The 15,780-nt window shown below is 47.6% G+C and overlaps 1 protein-coding gene across 6 annotated transcripts in view; it reads left to right on the top strand.

Annotated features, from left to right (window-relative positions):
* The first annotated feature begins 7,304 nt into the window (after window positions 1-7,304).
* Window positions 7,305-15,780, top strand: part of TNRC6B (trinucleotide repeat containing adaptor 6B) — a 261,599-nt gene continuing 253,123 nt past the window's right edge. For 4 of the 6 annotated variants that reach the window (XM_032645301.1, XM_032645303.1, XM_032645302.1 and 1 more), the window contains exon 1: window positions 7,306-7,527. The gene's annotated coding sequence lies outside the window, so the exon portion shown is untranslated. Of the gene's footprint in view, window positions 7,528-15,780 lie in introns of all 6 variants that reach the window. The other 2 variants (XM_032645308.1, XM_032645306.1) reach the window with 1 other exon arrangement.

Genomic DNA, 15,780 nt, shown 5'->3' with positions numbered 1-15,780 from the left:
GATTCCCCACTCCGCCACATATTAGCTCAGTGACCCTGTAAGCTGCTCCACATCCATCCAAGTAAAATGGGGATAATCCTGGTACCACCCTCAAGAGGCCCTGGGGAGTAAAGCACTCAGCACAGCGGCTGACGTAGAGGAGGAGCTCTGTAAAGGCTGATGCCTCCGTTGTGTTATATGGGGGGTTATCACTTCCCTCTCGGGACATTCTCTCCTGGATTCTCTACCCTGCTCCCTCCCGGTAAAATGGCCACTTTCATGTCCAGTACTTGGCACACCGGCCTAAATGCTCATCCACCTGGAAGAAGTTAGGAGGCCCAGGTTTTGAAAGAAAGATGGAGAAAATTTCCAGAGATGCCACTCGTGAGCCCTCAGCTCAGCAGGGCCTGAGTTACGCCCGTGCCCGCTGACCCCCGCGGCCCCCCCCCAGCTCTGTAGGTTTGTTATCAGGGGGCCTGGAAGAGGGCCACCGCCTTATGTGGTTGTGCAAAAGTCCCAAATTTTTCTTGACTGATAGTTTTGGGTAAAAATAAACAATTTCTGTTTGTTTGGAGACTCCTTCATATATAAAATACGAATTAAACCCAAACCAAACAAGTAGCACATCAGAAAAGCCTGCCGACCCGCGCCAAGCCACCGGGCTAACGAGCCAGTCCTGAACCCCCGTGCGGCTCCAGACCCTCCTCAGCTTTCTTCCAGCCCTTTCCGCGCACTCGCCGGCGGCGACGACAGCCGGCGTCTCCCCGGATGGACCGGGAGGAGCCCCAGGACCGGCGCGGGTCGGGGCGCAGAACCCGAGGCTGCGGGTCCCCGCGGAGCGCGGAGCTGAGAGCACGCGGGGCGATGCTGACACCTGGCGGCCGCTCGCAGCGCCTTGCTTTCCTCCTCAGGGTAGAGAAAGAAGGCAGGGGCCAGGGCTCGGCAAACTTTCTGTAAATGACCACGTAGTAAATGTTCTAGGCTTTGGGGACATGCGGGGTCTGTCACGACCGCTGCTGCAGCGCTAAAGCCCACCAGTACGATGCGAGTGAGTGGGTGTGGCTGTTCCAGTAAAATTTGGGGGACGCTGAAATTTGAATTTCGTCTCATTTTCGTGTGTCACAAAATATTATTCATCTTTTAATTTTACCACCCATTCAAAAAATCATTCTTGGTCAAGAGCTGTGCAAAAACAGGCAGTGGCTGGATTTGGCCTGCAAGGCCGCTGGCCCCCGGCCCCTGTCCACTTTCCTCCAGGCTCCCAGCACTAACCCCCAACTGTCACACCTGGGACCCTTCTCTACTTTGCCACTGTCCTGCCAAGAGGACTCCCCCAGTACCCCACCCCCAACCAGACTGCTGCCGCTGAGCCCTCTTCCTAACAAATTCTGGAGTTGTTAGCTTTCACCCATGCCTATGAACAATCCCCATGGCCGGGCCGGGGCTGGGTCTGACTCTACACAGGGTACTGAGAGAATTTAGGGGGAAGGAGATGTGGGTCTGGCTTCTCTGCTCCAGAAGCCCCTGAGAGGAAAAGGGGCTTGAACTGAGCTTTGAAGGGAGTGTAGACCTCGGAACAGGGGACAGAGAAAGGGGCATCCGAGGGCCGGCAAACTCGCTGAGGAAGCAATGGGCAAGGGCCCGCTGAGAAGCCACCAGGAAGTCCTCCTGAGGGGACCCCCGGGAGGAAACCATCCTTCACTCACAACTACTCCAACCAACAGGTGTAATTTTTCTCAGCCCTACCAATTAAAAAATGCGAGGTCGGACAGTTACTTAACCTCCCTCTGCCTTAGTGTCCTCATCTGTATCTACACATAAGATTGTTATGAGGATTGAGTAAGTCAATACCTATATAATTACAGCAGTGCCTGGCACTAGGGCCAGCTTCATGGGCATGAAACTTGCGGGCTCCCATTGGCCCTGCACCCAGGAGGCCAAGGGTCCCACGTTTGATTTAATGCTCTGCTGTTGCTGTCTTGAAATTCTTAACAATTTTGGAACAAGGAACCCCATGCTTTCATTTTGCACTGCCAGTCCTGCCTGGCATAGCATGTGCTTACAAACTTGAGGTTTTATTGTTATCTTAGAGTCTAGAATAACAAATCGGCTTCAGTACGCTTACTTTAGAAATGAGGAAACTGAAGCTCAGACAGCTTACGTGACTTGCACACGAGCGAGCGATCGCACAGCAAGCGGCCTGCAGAATGACGCTGGGGACGGAGAAGTGAAAATAGCAATCTCAGAGGTGAAGGCAGGACAACGACCCGGCTCTCCACCCCCACTCCCCACCCCCCAGCCCCCACCCCGACAGCCCCGGAAGGCAACATAAGGAGAGGAGAGAGAGAGACTCCTTAGAAGGAGCTTAGAGAGAGAGGGGGGATAGGAAAAAGAGCATGAACAGTTGTAGAGGTAGGAGGGGAGCTGGCTATTTTGAGGAACCAAGGGAAGATTTTCAGAGTAAAACATAGTGGTGAAGCCATGGAAACAAGGACTAAGAAAGTCTCTTGGATGTTGGCCACAAAGAGGTCATAGATGAGCTTAGAGAAATGAGTTTCAGTAGAGAGTTAGGGCTGGAAGCCAGGATACGGAACAGCAGTGGTGGATATGGCCACAGGGCATTATTTAAGCCACTGAGAAAAGGAAAAAGAGGGGAAAAGGGCAGGCAGGCAGGAAGGAAGGCTATTTTGAAGGGGGTGGGAGAGGAGCCAGATCCCAACTGGATGCAGAGGAAGGACCATCAGAGGCAGTAATTTAGCCAGAAGAGGTGCGCCTCTTTCCCTGAGTCTGTAGGGAAAAGAGCATGGGGTTGAGCTCATAAAGGCTATGAGGGCGACTGTTCATTTGGGGGCTGGTTGTCTCTCCAGCGGCACTGTGGCGGTTCCGACGTAGACGCCTCTGGGAAACATAGCAGCATGGAAAAGAGCTGACTCATTGGAGGCAGAGGGCCTGGGTTCAGCTTTGAAGTTATTAACTGTGGCGACCTGGGGCAAGTTAGTCAGCCCTTCAGAGCCTCAGTTTCCCTACCTGGAAAATGGGGATAACCATGGTTGTTGCGAAGGTTAACTGCCATGATCCATGTAAAGCCCTCAGTACAGTGTCTAACACACATCGGTGTTCACGAAAGGGTAGCTCTTATTAACAGCACATCCGGTTCTCCTGTGAACCTCCTGGGGGTCGAGCGTTGGCCAGCACACAGGAGGGGTCCAGTGTTTGCTGCTTCCCTAGGAGCTTTTCAGGAAGTGTGGTTGTAAGAAATGAGAGGTGATTTAGAGGCAGCACAGCTTCTGTCACAAGGGCTTTGTTGCACAATAAATGCTACCAAACGTAATAAATTCTTATGAGCGAGTCCTCTGTAATCAGCACCCTCTAGAAAGTTCCCCTCCCCCAGTGCTATTGGCCTTGGCTGTGGCCACACCCACTTCCCAAGTGAGCCAGATCAGCTGTCAGCTGTCCTCTTGTCTTCTGGATTTAGTTCTTTGACAGGGAATCTTCCCATGATTATAAGTTTGAGAACCGGAGACTGCATTATAAACACTTCCAAATGTCTCACAGAAATGAGAGGCCAGCGCAAAGGGTAAAGGGAGTTCTCCTGTGCCACAGAAATCAGAGCTGGAGCCGATCCAGCTGGCTATGTCACCCCAAGCTTGTGGGTCATTGCAGAATTGTTTGCAGAAATTCCCCTTGTATTGGATTTTGTCCAGGCCAATGCAATGTGTTCAGGGATCACAGAACAATCTCTCAAGGGAAGAAAGGAAGGCCTGTTGCTTGGAATGGCTTAGAGCACTTTTGGTAGCCATCCAAGGCAGCCATCACTCATTAAATCTGCCTTCTCCTCCAGCAAAAAGCCAACTGTATAGAACACCACATATAGAGCTCTAAGAATAGTATAGCACTCCAAGAACATACTGCACTTGGCCTGCGTACGAGGGTGCAGGGCTTGGCGAGTCTTTTTACTCTCAAAGCTGGGTGTGTTGTAACAAACAAACACACAAAATATTTACCACAAGTAGAATGCAGAGAAGAAACGAGAAAGAGAGCAAAGGAGAGCACCGTAGCATGTCATTCTTTGACCTGGGCTGCCTTTTCAGGGCAGGAATTGACTCCACAGCCACCAAAGCAGCCTGTAAGCCCCCGGGCAGTGAGTACTGCAGACCCCTTTCCTCCCCACCATTCACTGACTCCACACTAGGCTGAGTAAGCCCTAAAGTCCTGTAACAGGTGATAATCTGTCATTTGCTGCGACAGGAAGTTGAAACCATCATCCTCCACAATAAACATTGTTGATTTATTGGCTTTCTTCCAGCAAGTATAGAAAGTGAGAACAGGTTCCATCCAAAGTTGCAGCTCTGAGCAATGAGAGCTATCAAAGTACAGACAAGACCCTAAACCACACCCCACTGTTTGTTGGAAGATATCCATGTGCGGGTCTATTCATAAGAGTCTGGGGGCTTCCCTGGTGGCACAGTGGTTGAGAGTCCGCCTGCCGATGTAGAGGACACGGGTTCATGCCCCAGTCCGGGAAGATCCCACATGCCCCAGAGCGGCTGGGCCCGTGAGCCATGGCCGCTGAGCCTGCGTGTCCAGAGTCTGTGCTCCGCAATGGGAGAGGCCACAACAGTGAGAGGCCCGCGTAACGCAAAAAAAAAAAAAAAAAAACAAGAGTCTGGGAAGATACTCTCCTTAATGGCGGTTGGCTCTAGTAGTGGGATTTGAGGGAGACTTTATTTTCTACTTTAAAACTTTCTGTATTGTCTGAAATCTTTACTCAATGTTACTTTTATGATCAGAAAAACAGCAATCTTATAGGAAGCACCGGCTTTGGCCACTCCTGGATATTCCTGTCCTACTCCCTGCCCCCAGAGAGCAAGCATTGCAGGTCACCGCACATTCCCAGTCTCTTGCCTAGGTAATCACAATTCATCCTTTAGTTCTTGTAGATGTCACACCTTCAGGGTAGCCAGGTGATTTTGTCTCTCCAAGATTTGTCTCTCCAAGATTGAGTCCCATGTCCCTCCAAGCCATCTGCACTGTGTTTACCTGTTGGTCACCCCCACTAAATCGAGGTTCCTAAAGGCAGATGTGTTTTATTCATCTGTGCAGCCTCTGTACCTTAGGAAAGTGCCAACTAGCTCCATAAATATTTACTGAATAATTATTTATTGGGGGAACCTTATATAATCAGAGCAATTCAAGACATACAAAGATGAAAAAGAAATCATTTGTTTTCAAGGAACTTTAAACTGAGTTGGGGAGACAGGTATGTCCAACAATTAAACTATAAAAACTAGTTTAAGGGTTAAAAATAGAGTTACAAACAACCAACTATGAAAATAAGGAAGTTTTTGGACACTGACCATTTCTCATTCTTTTTGTTTTCTGGTTCAGAATCCCCATATTGGAATGCTAGTATGGGGTATGTAGTTATAAGGATTCAGGTTCTTAGGACCTTTCTTAGAATTTGACTCATGAATTTTCTTCTGTCCTTCTGCTGGCAGTTGCCCTAGGAATACCTGCCATTTAATCTTAATTGATGTTTGTGAAACACTTATCTTCCTCTGCTGAAAGGCTATAAGTGTTGAGCACTATTACTGTGTTACAGTGGTTGTTTTATTATTAAAGCAGTGCCAATGCGGTTACACAACAGCTTGGATCAGGAGAGGAAACAAGGGCAGTGATCCCACTGAAGCTACAGGGGGTGGGGATTTGGGATGGTAAAATGTTAATTACCCGAGACGGAATGCAGGCTATCGTCCAGCACTGTGCTCCTGGAGATCATTTCAGTCCCAGAGCCTGTGGCAGTGGGTCCTAAGCATTCTGCCCTCCCCTGGCTGGAATGTTGGATTCACTTTGCTGAAAGAGGCCACAAAGAATCCAATGGCCACAAGCCAGGAGCACTTGTCTTGCACAGCATCAGGGGCTACTCTGGAAGCTATCCAGGAGCTGAAGAGCTGTTCCGTTTGCATACAGTAAATTATTTATTTCTAAACCGATTTATTCTTTTTCTCTCTTTAGATTCTCTTCTTGTTTCTGCCTCTTGAGGACTCTCTCAAAAGAGAGTGAGTTGGAGATGGATGGGTGTGGGTCAGGAAAGTAGGCTTGAAACAGAAGGCTGGTAGAAGTGTCCATTTATTTATAAAGCCGAGAAAATAAACATAAAGGTAGATAGGCTTCTGGTCAGGAATTGCCAAGACTGTTTAATTCAGGGTGGGGAGGAATGGGTGCTGGAGAAGAGGATGCAGTGGAGGCAATGACAGCCTATTCCATAGCTTTAGTCCCCAGCAATGTCACCTCCAGAAACTGAGGAACTTCGGTTCTGATTGAAAGCTTTTGAAGATGTTGGGTTAGCTGATTGGGTACGATTCTAGGCTAAGGGAAAGGCACTAAAGTACAGTGAAAAGAGCGAAGGCTCTGGAGTCAGACAGACCCGGGACCAAATGCTTGTCTACCAACTACATTCTATCTAGGTGACCTTGGGCAAATTTCCTAACCTCTCTGGAGCCTCAGTTTCCTAACTGTAAAATTTAGAGAACGTAAAACTCACAGGTTCAACCGATAGTCCTTGTAAAGAACTCTGCATGGTTGGCACAAAGCGGACATGCAATAAATGGTAATCGTTACTATCGTCAACCACAGGCCAAATGACGGGAGTCATTCAAACTCCCTAGCAAACAATCAACCACAGCACAGCGAATCCAGATCTGACCGACGCGCCTATTTGCCCAATAAGGTACCAGGAAAGAACTCAGTGGAGACAAACCAATGGCATTAGCCCTTGTTGTTGGACGGACTTGCTTGCTGTTCCACCAATAGTTTGAAGAGTTGCCTAGGGAGTGACATGCTGACAGTCCAATGATTCACAACGAGCCCACACTCAGCACTTCGGCGGGGATAAATCAAGGAGCCGGGACGTATAGATTCCGTTATTAGGCAGTACTGGATGGAGAGAGGAGCTTAGGGGAAACAGCGCGAGGGCGAGGCACTAATGAGCTAATAAAAGGAAAAAGACGATGGTTGCGCCAAGTGAGCTCGGCCGCCATCATGCTCTAGTTTCCCCTTCGCCTCTCCGAGTCCGCGACCGAGGAAAAGGTCTCTGGGATGCTGAGGGGGTGTGTCCCCGAATGATTGGCGCAGACAGCTCAGCCAATCGTAGCTCGTCAAACGGAACGCATTTGACCAATGAGGGGCGACGGCAGCTGCGAGAAATTGGAGGGGCGGAACGGCAGCTTGACGGGCACAAAAGCCAGCCAGTGAGGGCCGGCAGCATCCTCCCTGCGGCCAATGAAGTGGGGCTCTGGGCGGGCCTCCGAGTGTTTGTGTTGTGGTTTTGGGGGAGGGAGGCGGAGGGGAAAGTTTGTTTATTTTGTTTTTAGTTTCTGGGGTCCCCGTGTTTCTCGGAGGTGAAGCGGGAGGGAGTGACCCCCCCCGAGCCCCTCAGTCCCTCTACTACGTCGCCTCCATAGCCTGCAGAGAAGCGGGGACCGCGCGCATCGCGGCGCATCGCCTCACAGCGGAACGCCGCGCACTTGGAGCCGGCACGGCTCAGTGGTAAGTGAGGACCGACGGCCACCGCCGCCCTTCCCCTCCCCCGCTCACCGCCCAGTCAGAGCTGGCCGGCCGGGTGGGCGAGGACGCCCGCGGGAGCGCGCGGCGCGGGGTCGGCCTGTCAAGCTGAGGCGCACCGTGTGCGTGTCCTCGCGAGTGAGCGCGCGCGGCGGGGAGAGGGCCGGAGGGGCGTGAGCGCGCGCGGGGTCGGCGAGGGTGGCGGCGTTGGCGCGCGCCCCGCGGGGCGGGCGTCTGGTGGGTTTGACCCCGGGACTGGGAGGGACGCGGGCGACATCCGCTCGCGGGGAAGGGGCGCCCCGAATGGCCGGGCCGGGACCGGCAGACGAGCGCGACTCCGGGCGTCACGCGCCGGCAGGTGTGAGCTGGGGGAGGGCTTCCGGGTGGGCTGGTCGAGTCGAGTTCGCTTCCCGTCGCTGGGGGACCTCGGGGCAGAGAGGGGTCCCCGCGGAGAGCCGAGGCCCGCGGAGGCGCGTCGGGGCCCCTGCCTGGCGGTGGCAGAGGGAGGCGGCAGGCCTCGGAGCCTCCCGGTCCCCACCTGTGTGCAGGACCTGCGTGACGGAGTGAATGCGTTCCCCTGCTCCCGCCCCCACCCCTCCCCCCAGAGCCCTGCGTATGTGGCCACCTTCGAGAGGCGATTCAATCTCCTCGGGGAAAGGAGGGCGAGGGGAATATCAGCGGACGACCAGCCCGAAGTGTTTCCTGCATTCCCTAGTCCTGCGCCCTTTGGTTTCAAACTAGTGGGTTTCCACAGTGGGCTTAAATCCACTGTAGTGGCTGAAGACACCCAGTAAAGGTAGCCTCTTGTCAGGCTTCTTAAGGACCAGCACATGCTCAGTTCTTTGGGCACCGAGAACTAGTCTGGGTCTTTTCAGGCTCCTTGCTTTCTCATGTATCTTTTGGCTGTTTTATTACTTTTTAGCGTCTGTGCTGGAGGTTGAAGCGAGGGATAAGGTGAATTTCAAGTTGGCCATTTGCTTACAATATAAGCAAAATTATAGAACAAAATTGGCCAGAGATGTTTCCCCATGGTCAGTGAATAAAACGTCATTAATTACTGCCCTCCCCCCCCGCCAGCAGTTAAGCAAACAGAAATGGGATGTATAGAAATCTTACATCTTAGCATTTTGTGCAGGTTTAACAATAGAGGCTATTTCCTTCGTAGTTGTGGGGAATTTCAGTAGGAAGATAGTTTCCTATTGATTTGGAGAAGCATCTTGGCTTTGAAACTATGTTTATTCTTTTGGTAGTGTTTTGTAAATGCCTTTTAAAAAGCAGAACTTTTAGAACATTGACAACTCTACACGTGTGCAGTGTCCCACTAGGTAGGTAGTAGGAGAGATGTGAACGTAGTAGGTCCATACACTAAGGCAAGTATCCAGATCGCAAATCAGACTGGCTTGTTCCTCTTGGGATGCCGTGATGATAATAATGATGCCTTTATAGTTTCTTAGTTGTTGACTGTTTTTCAGTGCTTGTCCCAGACATCATTATTTGAGCAAAATAGTTCCTGATAGGACTTAAGGAGAAGAAATTGCCAAGCTGCTTTTCTAAGGTAGCACATAAATGTCATGCCCTTGGGGAAAAAAGATTATTTTTTTCTCATTCAAATGGAAGCACTTAAAAATGTTTTAAATCAGAACAATACCATTTCTTCAAATGGTAGTAATAATGTTAAGCTAACTTTTTTTTTGCGGTTCGCGGGCCTCTCCCATTGCGGAGCACAGGCTCCAGATGCGCAGGCTCAGTAGCCATGGCTCATGGGCCCAGCTGCTCTGCGGCATGTGGGATCCTCCTGGACCGGGGCACGAACCCGTGCCCCCTTCATCGGCAGGCGGACTCTCAACCATTGCGCCACCAGGGAAGCCCTAAGCTAACATTTTTTGCGTGTTTTGCATATGCCAACCTGTTTATATTTTTACCTAATTCTTACCTTAAGCCTGCGGGGTAGGTATCATTACTGTTTTATGGATGAGAAAAAGAGCCTCCAGAAGCCACAGGGCTGGGAAGTTCAAGGGCATCGGTTTAGTCTTAAGTCTGTTTGGTTTCAAAGCGTGTGCTTGTCCCATTTTGCCCCCTAACTTATCCAGAGGAAGAAATGCAGAGTACACTGAAAAGTAGAGAGGGATGGAAAAGGGAAATGCGACTGATGATTAGGTTCCCCATACCTAACTTAAGAAACTCATTCTTAGTTTTTAGAAATTAGGAACATTTTTACTAGTGTTACATCTAAGCTTTGCTTTAATTTCCTCCTTATTTACTTTTTATAAAGATAAATTAAAATGTGTTTAATTCAGAGGTCAAGGCTTTCAGAGCCCTTCGTGCAGATCACTCCAGTACCTTTGCTGTTGTGATTAATCCTGTGTGCTCTTCCAGGGCCCAGGCGTTATTCACTTTTGTATCCAGCAGGGTGCTTACTGTATAGTAGGAGCACAGTAAATATCAGTTGACTAAGGAACTGAGTTAAAAAGTCATGATTTCGGGTTCATTTTAGCAGTTTTAGTTTAATGGGACGGTAAGAAAGTGAACAGCTCATGTGCAAAAGGCATGTTTTAGAAGAATACTTAAATGGAGCAATTCACAGAGTCTGGGAAGTTTGGCTCTGCTAGTTTGCTAATCTCCCACTTCTCATCTGTTTGAGCTCCTGTGCCATTCTGTTCTTCCTTTCACCTCCAGAATTCTAACAGAGGAGGCTATACTGACTGCTTCCCTTCACTACTTAGTCATCCTTGAACCTTTGCAGCCTGGCTTTTAACCTCACCACCACTCACTGAGGCGTTTTCCAAGGTTGCCATTTAATTTAATGGTTAAATTTCCCAGAGCATCCTTTCGGGCTTTATCCTGTTCTGTGCTGTCTCCCTGTAGCTCAGTCCTTTTGACTATCCCAGCCTTTAAAAACATTTTTATTTTACTTTTAAAATAACATATAATAACAATGACTTTTAGCGTGTGTACGTTTCTGTGAATGTTAGTACATGTACAGATACATGTGACCATCACCATAATCAGGATACAGAACAGTTCCATCACTCCAAAAAGACTCACTCATGCTCTATCCCTTTTGAGAGCCCTTTTTCCTGACTTCCATCCCAGAGAGAAATTAACTCTAAGGATCAAACTCAGGCTCTTTTTGTTGTCTTTTTTTATTTTTTTCTCTTTTTCTACTCCTTGAAAACGTTATTTACTTTTGGGATTTAAACTATATCACTTCTGTCTATTAACCTGAGGATCCATGCCTCATCTCTCTTCCATTCTCTAAACAACATCCATATTTACCTGCTGGAATTCTTCCCTAGTCCTTCATACCCGGTATGTTTAGAGTTGTGCCTGACTTTGCCTCCCAGCTAATGGCTCCCAAACCAGCTCTTCCATCAGATTTTTCTATATTTTTTGGTGGTGCCATCCTTCTCCCAACCTTGTAACCCTGGAACACTTGAAGGGGCTTATATTAAACTCTTACCCCAGACCAGGTATCCTGCTACTCAGCTACAAATGCTGGGTCCTGCCTGTTTGCTGCCAAGCCGGCTTCTGTTCAGTAGGCTGAGCAGAGCATAGGTGGTTGGAACACTTAGAACCCATCAGGATTTCCCTGGTCAAAACCCCTCACGGCTTCCCATTGCACTCAGACCCGTTTAGGATTTTATTTTTCATCCTTTGAGGCTTTGCAAGATCTGGCCTCTGCCTGCCTCTCCAGCCTTCTCTCACCTTTATATGGCCCACCTGCCTTCCTGACATTCTAACTACACAGCCTTTCTTTCAATTCTTTGAATTACCCAAGCCTTTTCCAGCCGTAAGGTTTTTGTACATACCACTCTCCTGGCTTGGGCTGTTCTTCCCCCCTAGTCTTTACCCACCTGACTTCAGGGTTCAGATGAAATTGTCACTTCTTCAGAGAGTCTTTCCTTTATGACCTCACCCCATTACTCCCATCCACCCTTAATTAGGTCTCTCAGAGCTCCTGTTCTTTCTTCATAGCTCTCGCTACAGTTTGTGATTCAGGACCACGTCTGTTTTGCTTCCCATGCCTCCAGAGCCGAGCCAAGTATCAGGCATACAGCAAACTCTCAGTAAATATTTGCTGGCAGTGTTGTAAGTCTGGGCTTTTGCTTTCATAATTTATCGCTATCTTGTAGTTTCTGGTAGCCTTGCTTTCTACTTCCTACCTTCTCTGGACTTGATCCCACTGGTGGAGGTCTTGCCACATAGAGATAGATCTGAAATCACTAAAGTGAACACCGATTTTGTTCTCTTGAATTGCACCTCCGCCTGGGAGCCTTTACCACTGAGCCAGTTGAGGTCTAACCTAAACCTAAACCAGGGCTGGGCTTGCTAGTCCGCTGAGCAGTGCACCTTGGTTATCCAGGCTCATGTCAGTGCTTGCAGCTGTTACTCTTCCCTCACCTCACCCTGCTCTTGATTTCTTCCTCCTCTCTACACCCAGCATGGGACTTCTAAAGACCTTGTATACTTTCCAGCTGAGCCTGCTTACCCTTTGACATTTGCTGGCCTTTTGACATTGACAACTGCCTCTAGTGTCTTGAAGCTAGGGATTGCCCCCACGCTAGTCTTCCTGAAACAGTGCTTTGTTTATGTTTCCTGTCCCCTCCCCAAATCTACCACAAGCACCTAAGTTTGAAAACATTGAATAGTGTTTCATTGCCTCAAGGAATTAAACTCCTTAGTTTGTTGTTTAACACTCTCTGGACTAGCACTGTGCAGGAGAAATAGAATGCAAGCCACAAATGTGAGCCACGCATGTAATTTTAAATTTTCTAGTAGCCACATTAGAAAGGTAGAAGAAAAAGGTGAAATTGATTTTCATAACGCTTTATTTACTTCAGTATATCCAGAATATTATGTAAACATAATCAGTAAAAAAAAAAAAATATATATATATATATATAGAGAGAGAGAGAGAGAGAGAGAGAGGTGCTTTACATCCTGTTTTTCATGTGAAACTCTGAAATCTGGAGGATACTTTTCATTTAATACATCTCAATTCAGACTAAGCACATTTCCAGTGCTCAGTAGCTGCATGTGGCTAGTGGCTACCATGCTGGACAGCACAACTCTAAACCATGTCCTCAACACAGATGGAGGGCTATACCTGGGTAATTGCCACCACTGGCTTTTTGGTAACTCTGTTCCCCTTCCCTACAACCAGCTCCTTATCCAAATATGCTAACCTTCCTTGCTGAGAAACCCGGAGGATCCTAAGACCATCCCTAAACTTCAGTTCTCACCATCTCCTCTGAGCCATTTTAATGTTAATTTTTTCGTGTCGTTGTTTTTTCATATAGCAATTATTTATCAGTTTGTATTATAATCAGAGGTAGTGTTAAAATATTTAATAACTGATAAAGCATAGGTATAGGTGCCTGATGAATTAGAACCAATGGCAACTGTGTTCTCATCTGTGCGTACCTGCTGAATTACAGCTCTTATTGCCCTGGGCTGTGTTATTCTTGGCTTCCTCCATAAGACTGAGTTCCTTGAAGGCAGGCTTTTGTCCTGCTCATTTTTGCATCCCTAAGATGGCTCCTTACCTGGCCTGTAGTAAGCAGTCTGTAAATATGTTAAATCAATGAACAAATGCTACCTTGTATTTTGTTTTATTCTTTCTATGTGCTACGTTTTATCTTTCCAATTAGAAACCAAAATATAAGTTCTTTGAGGACAGAGATTATGAATTATGAAGGACTAGATGGCGGTTTCTTGATTGTCTTCATAGGATAATTTCTTCTGAATGAAGATTTGCTTTAAAAAAATAACTATGTTTAGATCTTGTTATGGGTTTTCAGGCTGGGTAAAAAAATGAGGTTTTGACTTTAATGATACTTACTTTCTTTGGTGGTTTGTAAGCTGGCTTGGAAAGCAGCTTCAAAAGAAGAGCTCCTTGGAATTAATGCATGCTCTTCCAGTTAGGGGCATGTTTAGTTACTGGAAAGGCACTGAACTAGAAGTTGAAACCTGGTTGGTTTGTATCATAGACATATGCTTGAGTACCTACTGTGTTCCAAGTACGGGAATGATTGAGAATTCAAAAACTAATAGTATGAAAAAAATGCAGCTTTAACACAGAGATGAAATGATTCATTCTTCCTAGGAAGATTGAATTCCTCTCTGCTCCCTTATACTTTCCTCATTTCTATCATGGACTACACTATATAGTGTTTCTAGATCTGTCCTCTCCCATCAGATTGTGAGTTTCTTAAGAGCAAGACTGTTGCGTTCGTCTCTGTAGGAATGCACACACTGTACTGTGCCTGCTGTATTGTAGGCACTCAAAAGTTTGTTGAATAAATATCCTCAAATAATCTGTTTTGCAGAACCTTAGCTTTTTCTTTTGTAGTAGAGAATTCTCTGCCTCAGAGAATTGTTGAAACTGCGCAGGAATAATCGTTTAAAACTACATATCTGTTTCTGTGTATGTTATACCTCAAATATACAACATTTAACTGAAAAACAGGTGTAACTGGTCACATTTCTCCCTACTTAAACTGTTAATGAGTCCCCAAACCCTGCATCTGCCCTCTGGAATATAAACTTCATGAGAATAAGCACCTGTTCTGTCTTGCTCGCCGAATGCCCAGGGAAGACCCTGCCACATTTCCTGTCCTCCGCTTGGTTGCCTGTACTCTTGCCACACCGACCTTCTGGTTCCTGAAAATGCATATTCCTCCCCACTCAAGGTCTCTTCCTTGCACTTGCTATTCCATGGTCTGGAGGCCCCCCACCCCAACCCTAGTTGATGCCTCTTCATCCTCAGAGCCCAGTTTATATGTCACTTCTGTAGTGACTTTCTAAGCATCCCCACCCCAGATTAGGAGCTGTGCTGCTTTTAAAAATTCAGAGCACTTAATATAGTTGTAATTAAGTAATCATTTAATTTGTATATTGTTTTCCCTGCTAGAAAATAGCTATGTGAATAAAAATACTTTTTTAAAAAAATAAATTTATTTTATTATTTTTGGCTGCGTTGGGTCTTCGTTGCTGCACGCGGGCTTTCTCTAGTTGTGGCGAGCAGGGGCTTCTCTTGTTGCGGAGCACGGGCTCCAGGCACACGGGCCTCAGCAGTTGTGGCTTGCGGGCTCTAGAGCGCAGCCTCGGCAGTTGTGGCGCACGGGCTTAGCTGCTTCGCGGCATGCGGGATCTTCCCGGACCAGGGCTCGAACCCGTGTCCCCTGCATTGGCAGGCAGACTCTCAACCACTGCGCCACCAGGGAAGCCCCATACCTTGTCTGTTTTGTTCACATTTTTATCACCAGTATTTAGCACTGTAAATTGCACATAGTAGGTCCTGAGTGAATATTTTTCAAATAAATTAAGAAAGAGAACTAAAAATAGAATTAAAAAAAATCCATTTTAGGGCTTCCCTGGTGGCGCAGTGGTTGAGGGTCTGCCTGCCAATGCAGGGGACATGGGTTCGTGCCCCGGTCCGGGAAGATCCCACATGCCGCGGGGCGGCTGGGCCCGTGAGCCATGGCCGCCGAGCCTGCGCGTCCGGAGACTGTGCTCCGCAACGGGAGAGGCCACAAGAGTGAGAGGCCCGCATACCGCAAAACAACAACAACAACAAAAATCATTCTAATGATTTAAATAAATTAAATATATGGGGGCAGGGAGGGGCTTTCCATTTTAGATTGTCTCTGGGTTCTATTTTTTTCTTAGTTTCTACTTGTAATAGGTAAACATTTTAATATTACAGAAAGAATATTGTAATGAAAAATTTTTAATTTGTCTGAAATTTATCTGGTCATTGTAGAGTTTTTTTCTGTTGTTGTTTTGGCCATGTTGTGTGGCTTGTGGGATCTCAGTTCCTGGACTAGGGATTGAACCTGGGCCACGGCAGTGAAAGCCCGGAATCCTAACCACTAGGCCACCAGGGAACTCCCCACTGTAGAGTTTAATGAGTATCTTTTTAATCCTTATTAGTAAAAATAATCAGAATGGTTATTCCTTTAAACAATTTTTTTATGTGGTCGGGACTCACATGACTGCAGTTTCACTGAACGTTTGAGTGCACACCATGTGCTGAATGCTAGGTTAGCAGCTAGGACTACAAGGATGGGATGAGAAGAGATCTTTGCTCCCGAGGAGTGCACAGCGAAGTGGGCAAGGCAGACACATACACAAATGAGTGCCATTTAGTGCAATAAGTGCTATAGTAGGCATATAGGGGAGGGGGCAGGGGTGAAAAGGAAAGTTGTCCACACAACTGGAGGTCCAGAAAGCTGT

The sequence above is a fragment of the Phocoena sinus genome, chromosome 10 (assembly GCF_008692025.1).
Source record: "Phocoena sinus isolate mPhoSin1 chromosome 10, mPhoSin1.pri, whole genome shotgun sequence".
NCBI classification, from domain to species: Eukaryota; Metazoa; Chordata; class Mammalia; order Artiodactyla; family Phocoenidae; genus Phocoena; species Phocoena sinus.
The sequence above is the reverse complement of the archived record's forward strand: the minus strand, read 5'-3'. Positions and strand labels throughout refer to the sequence as shown.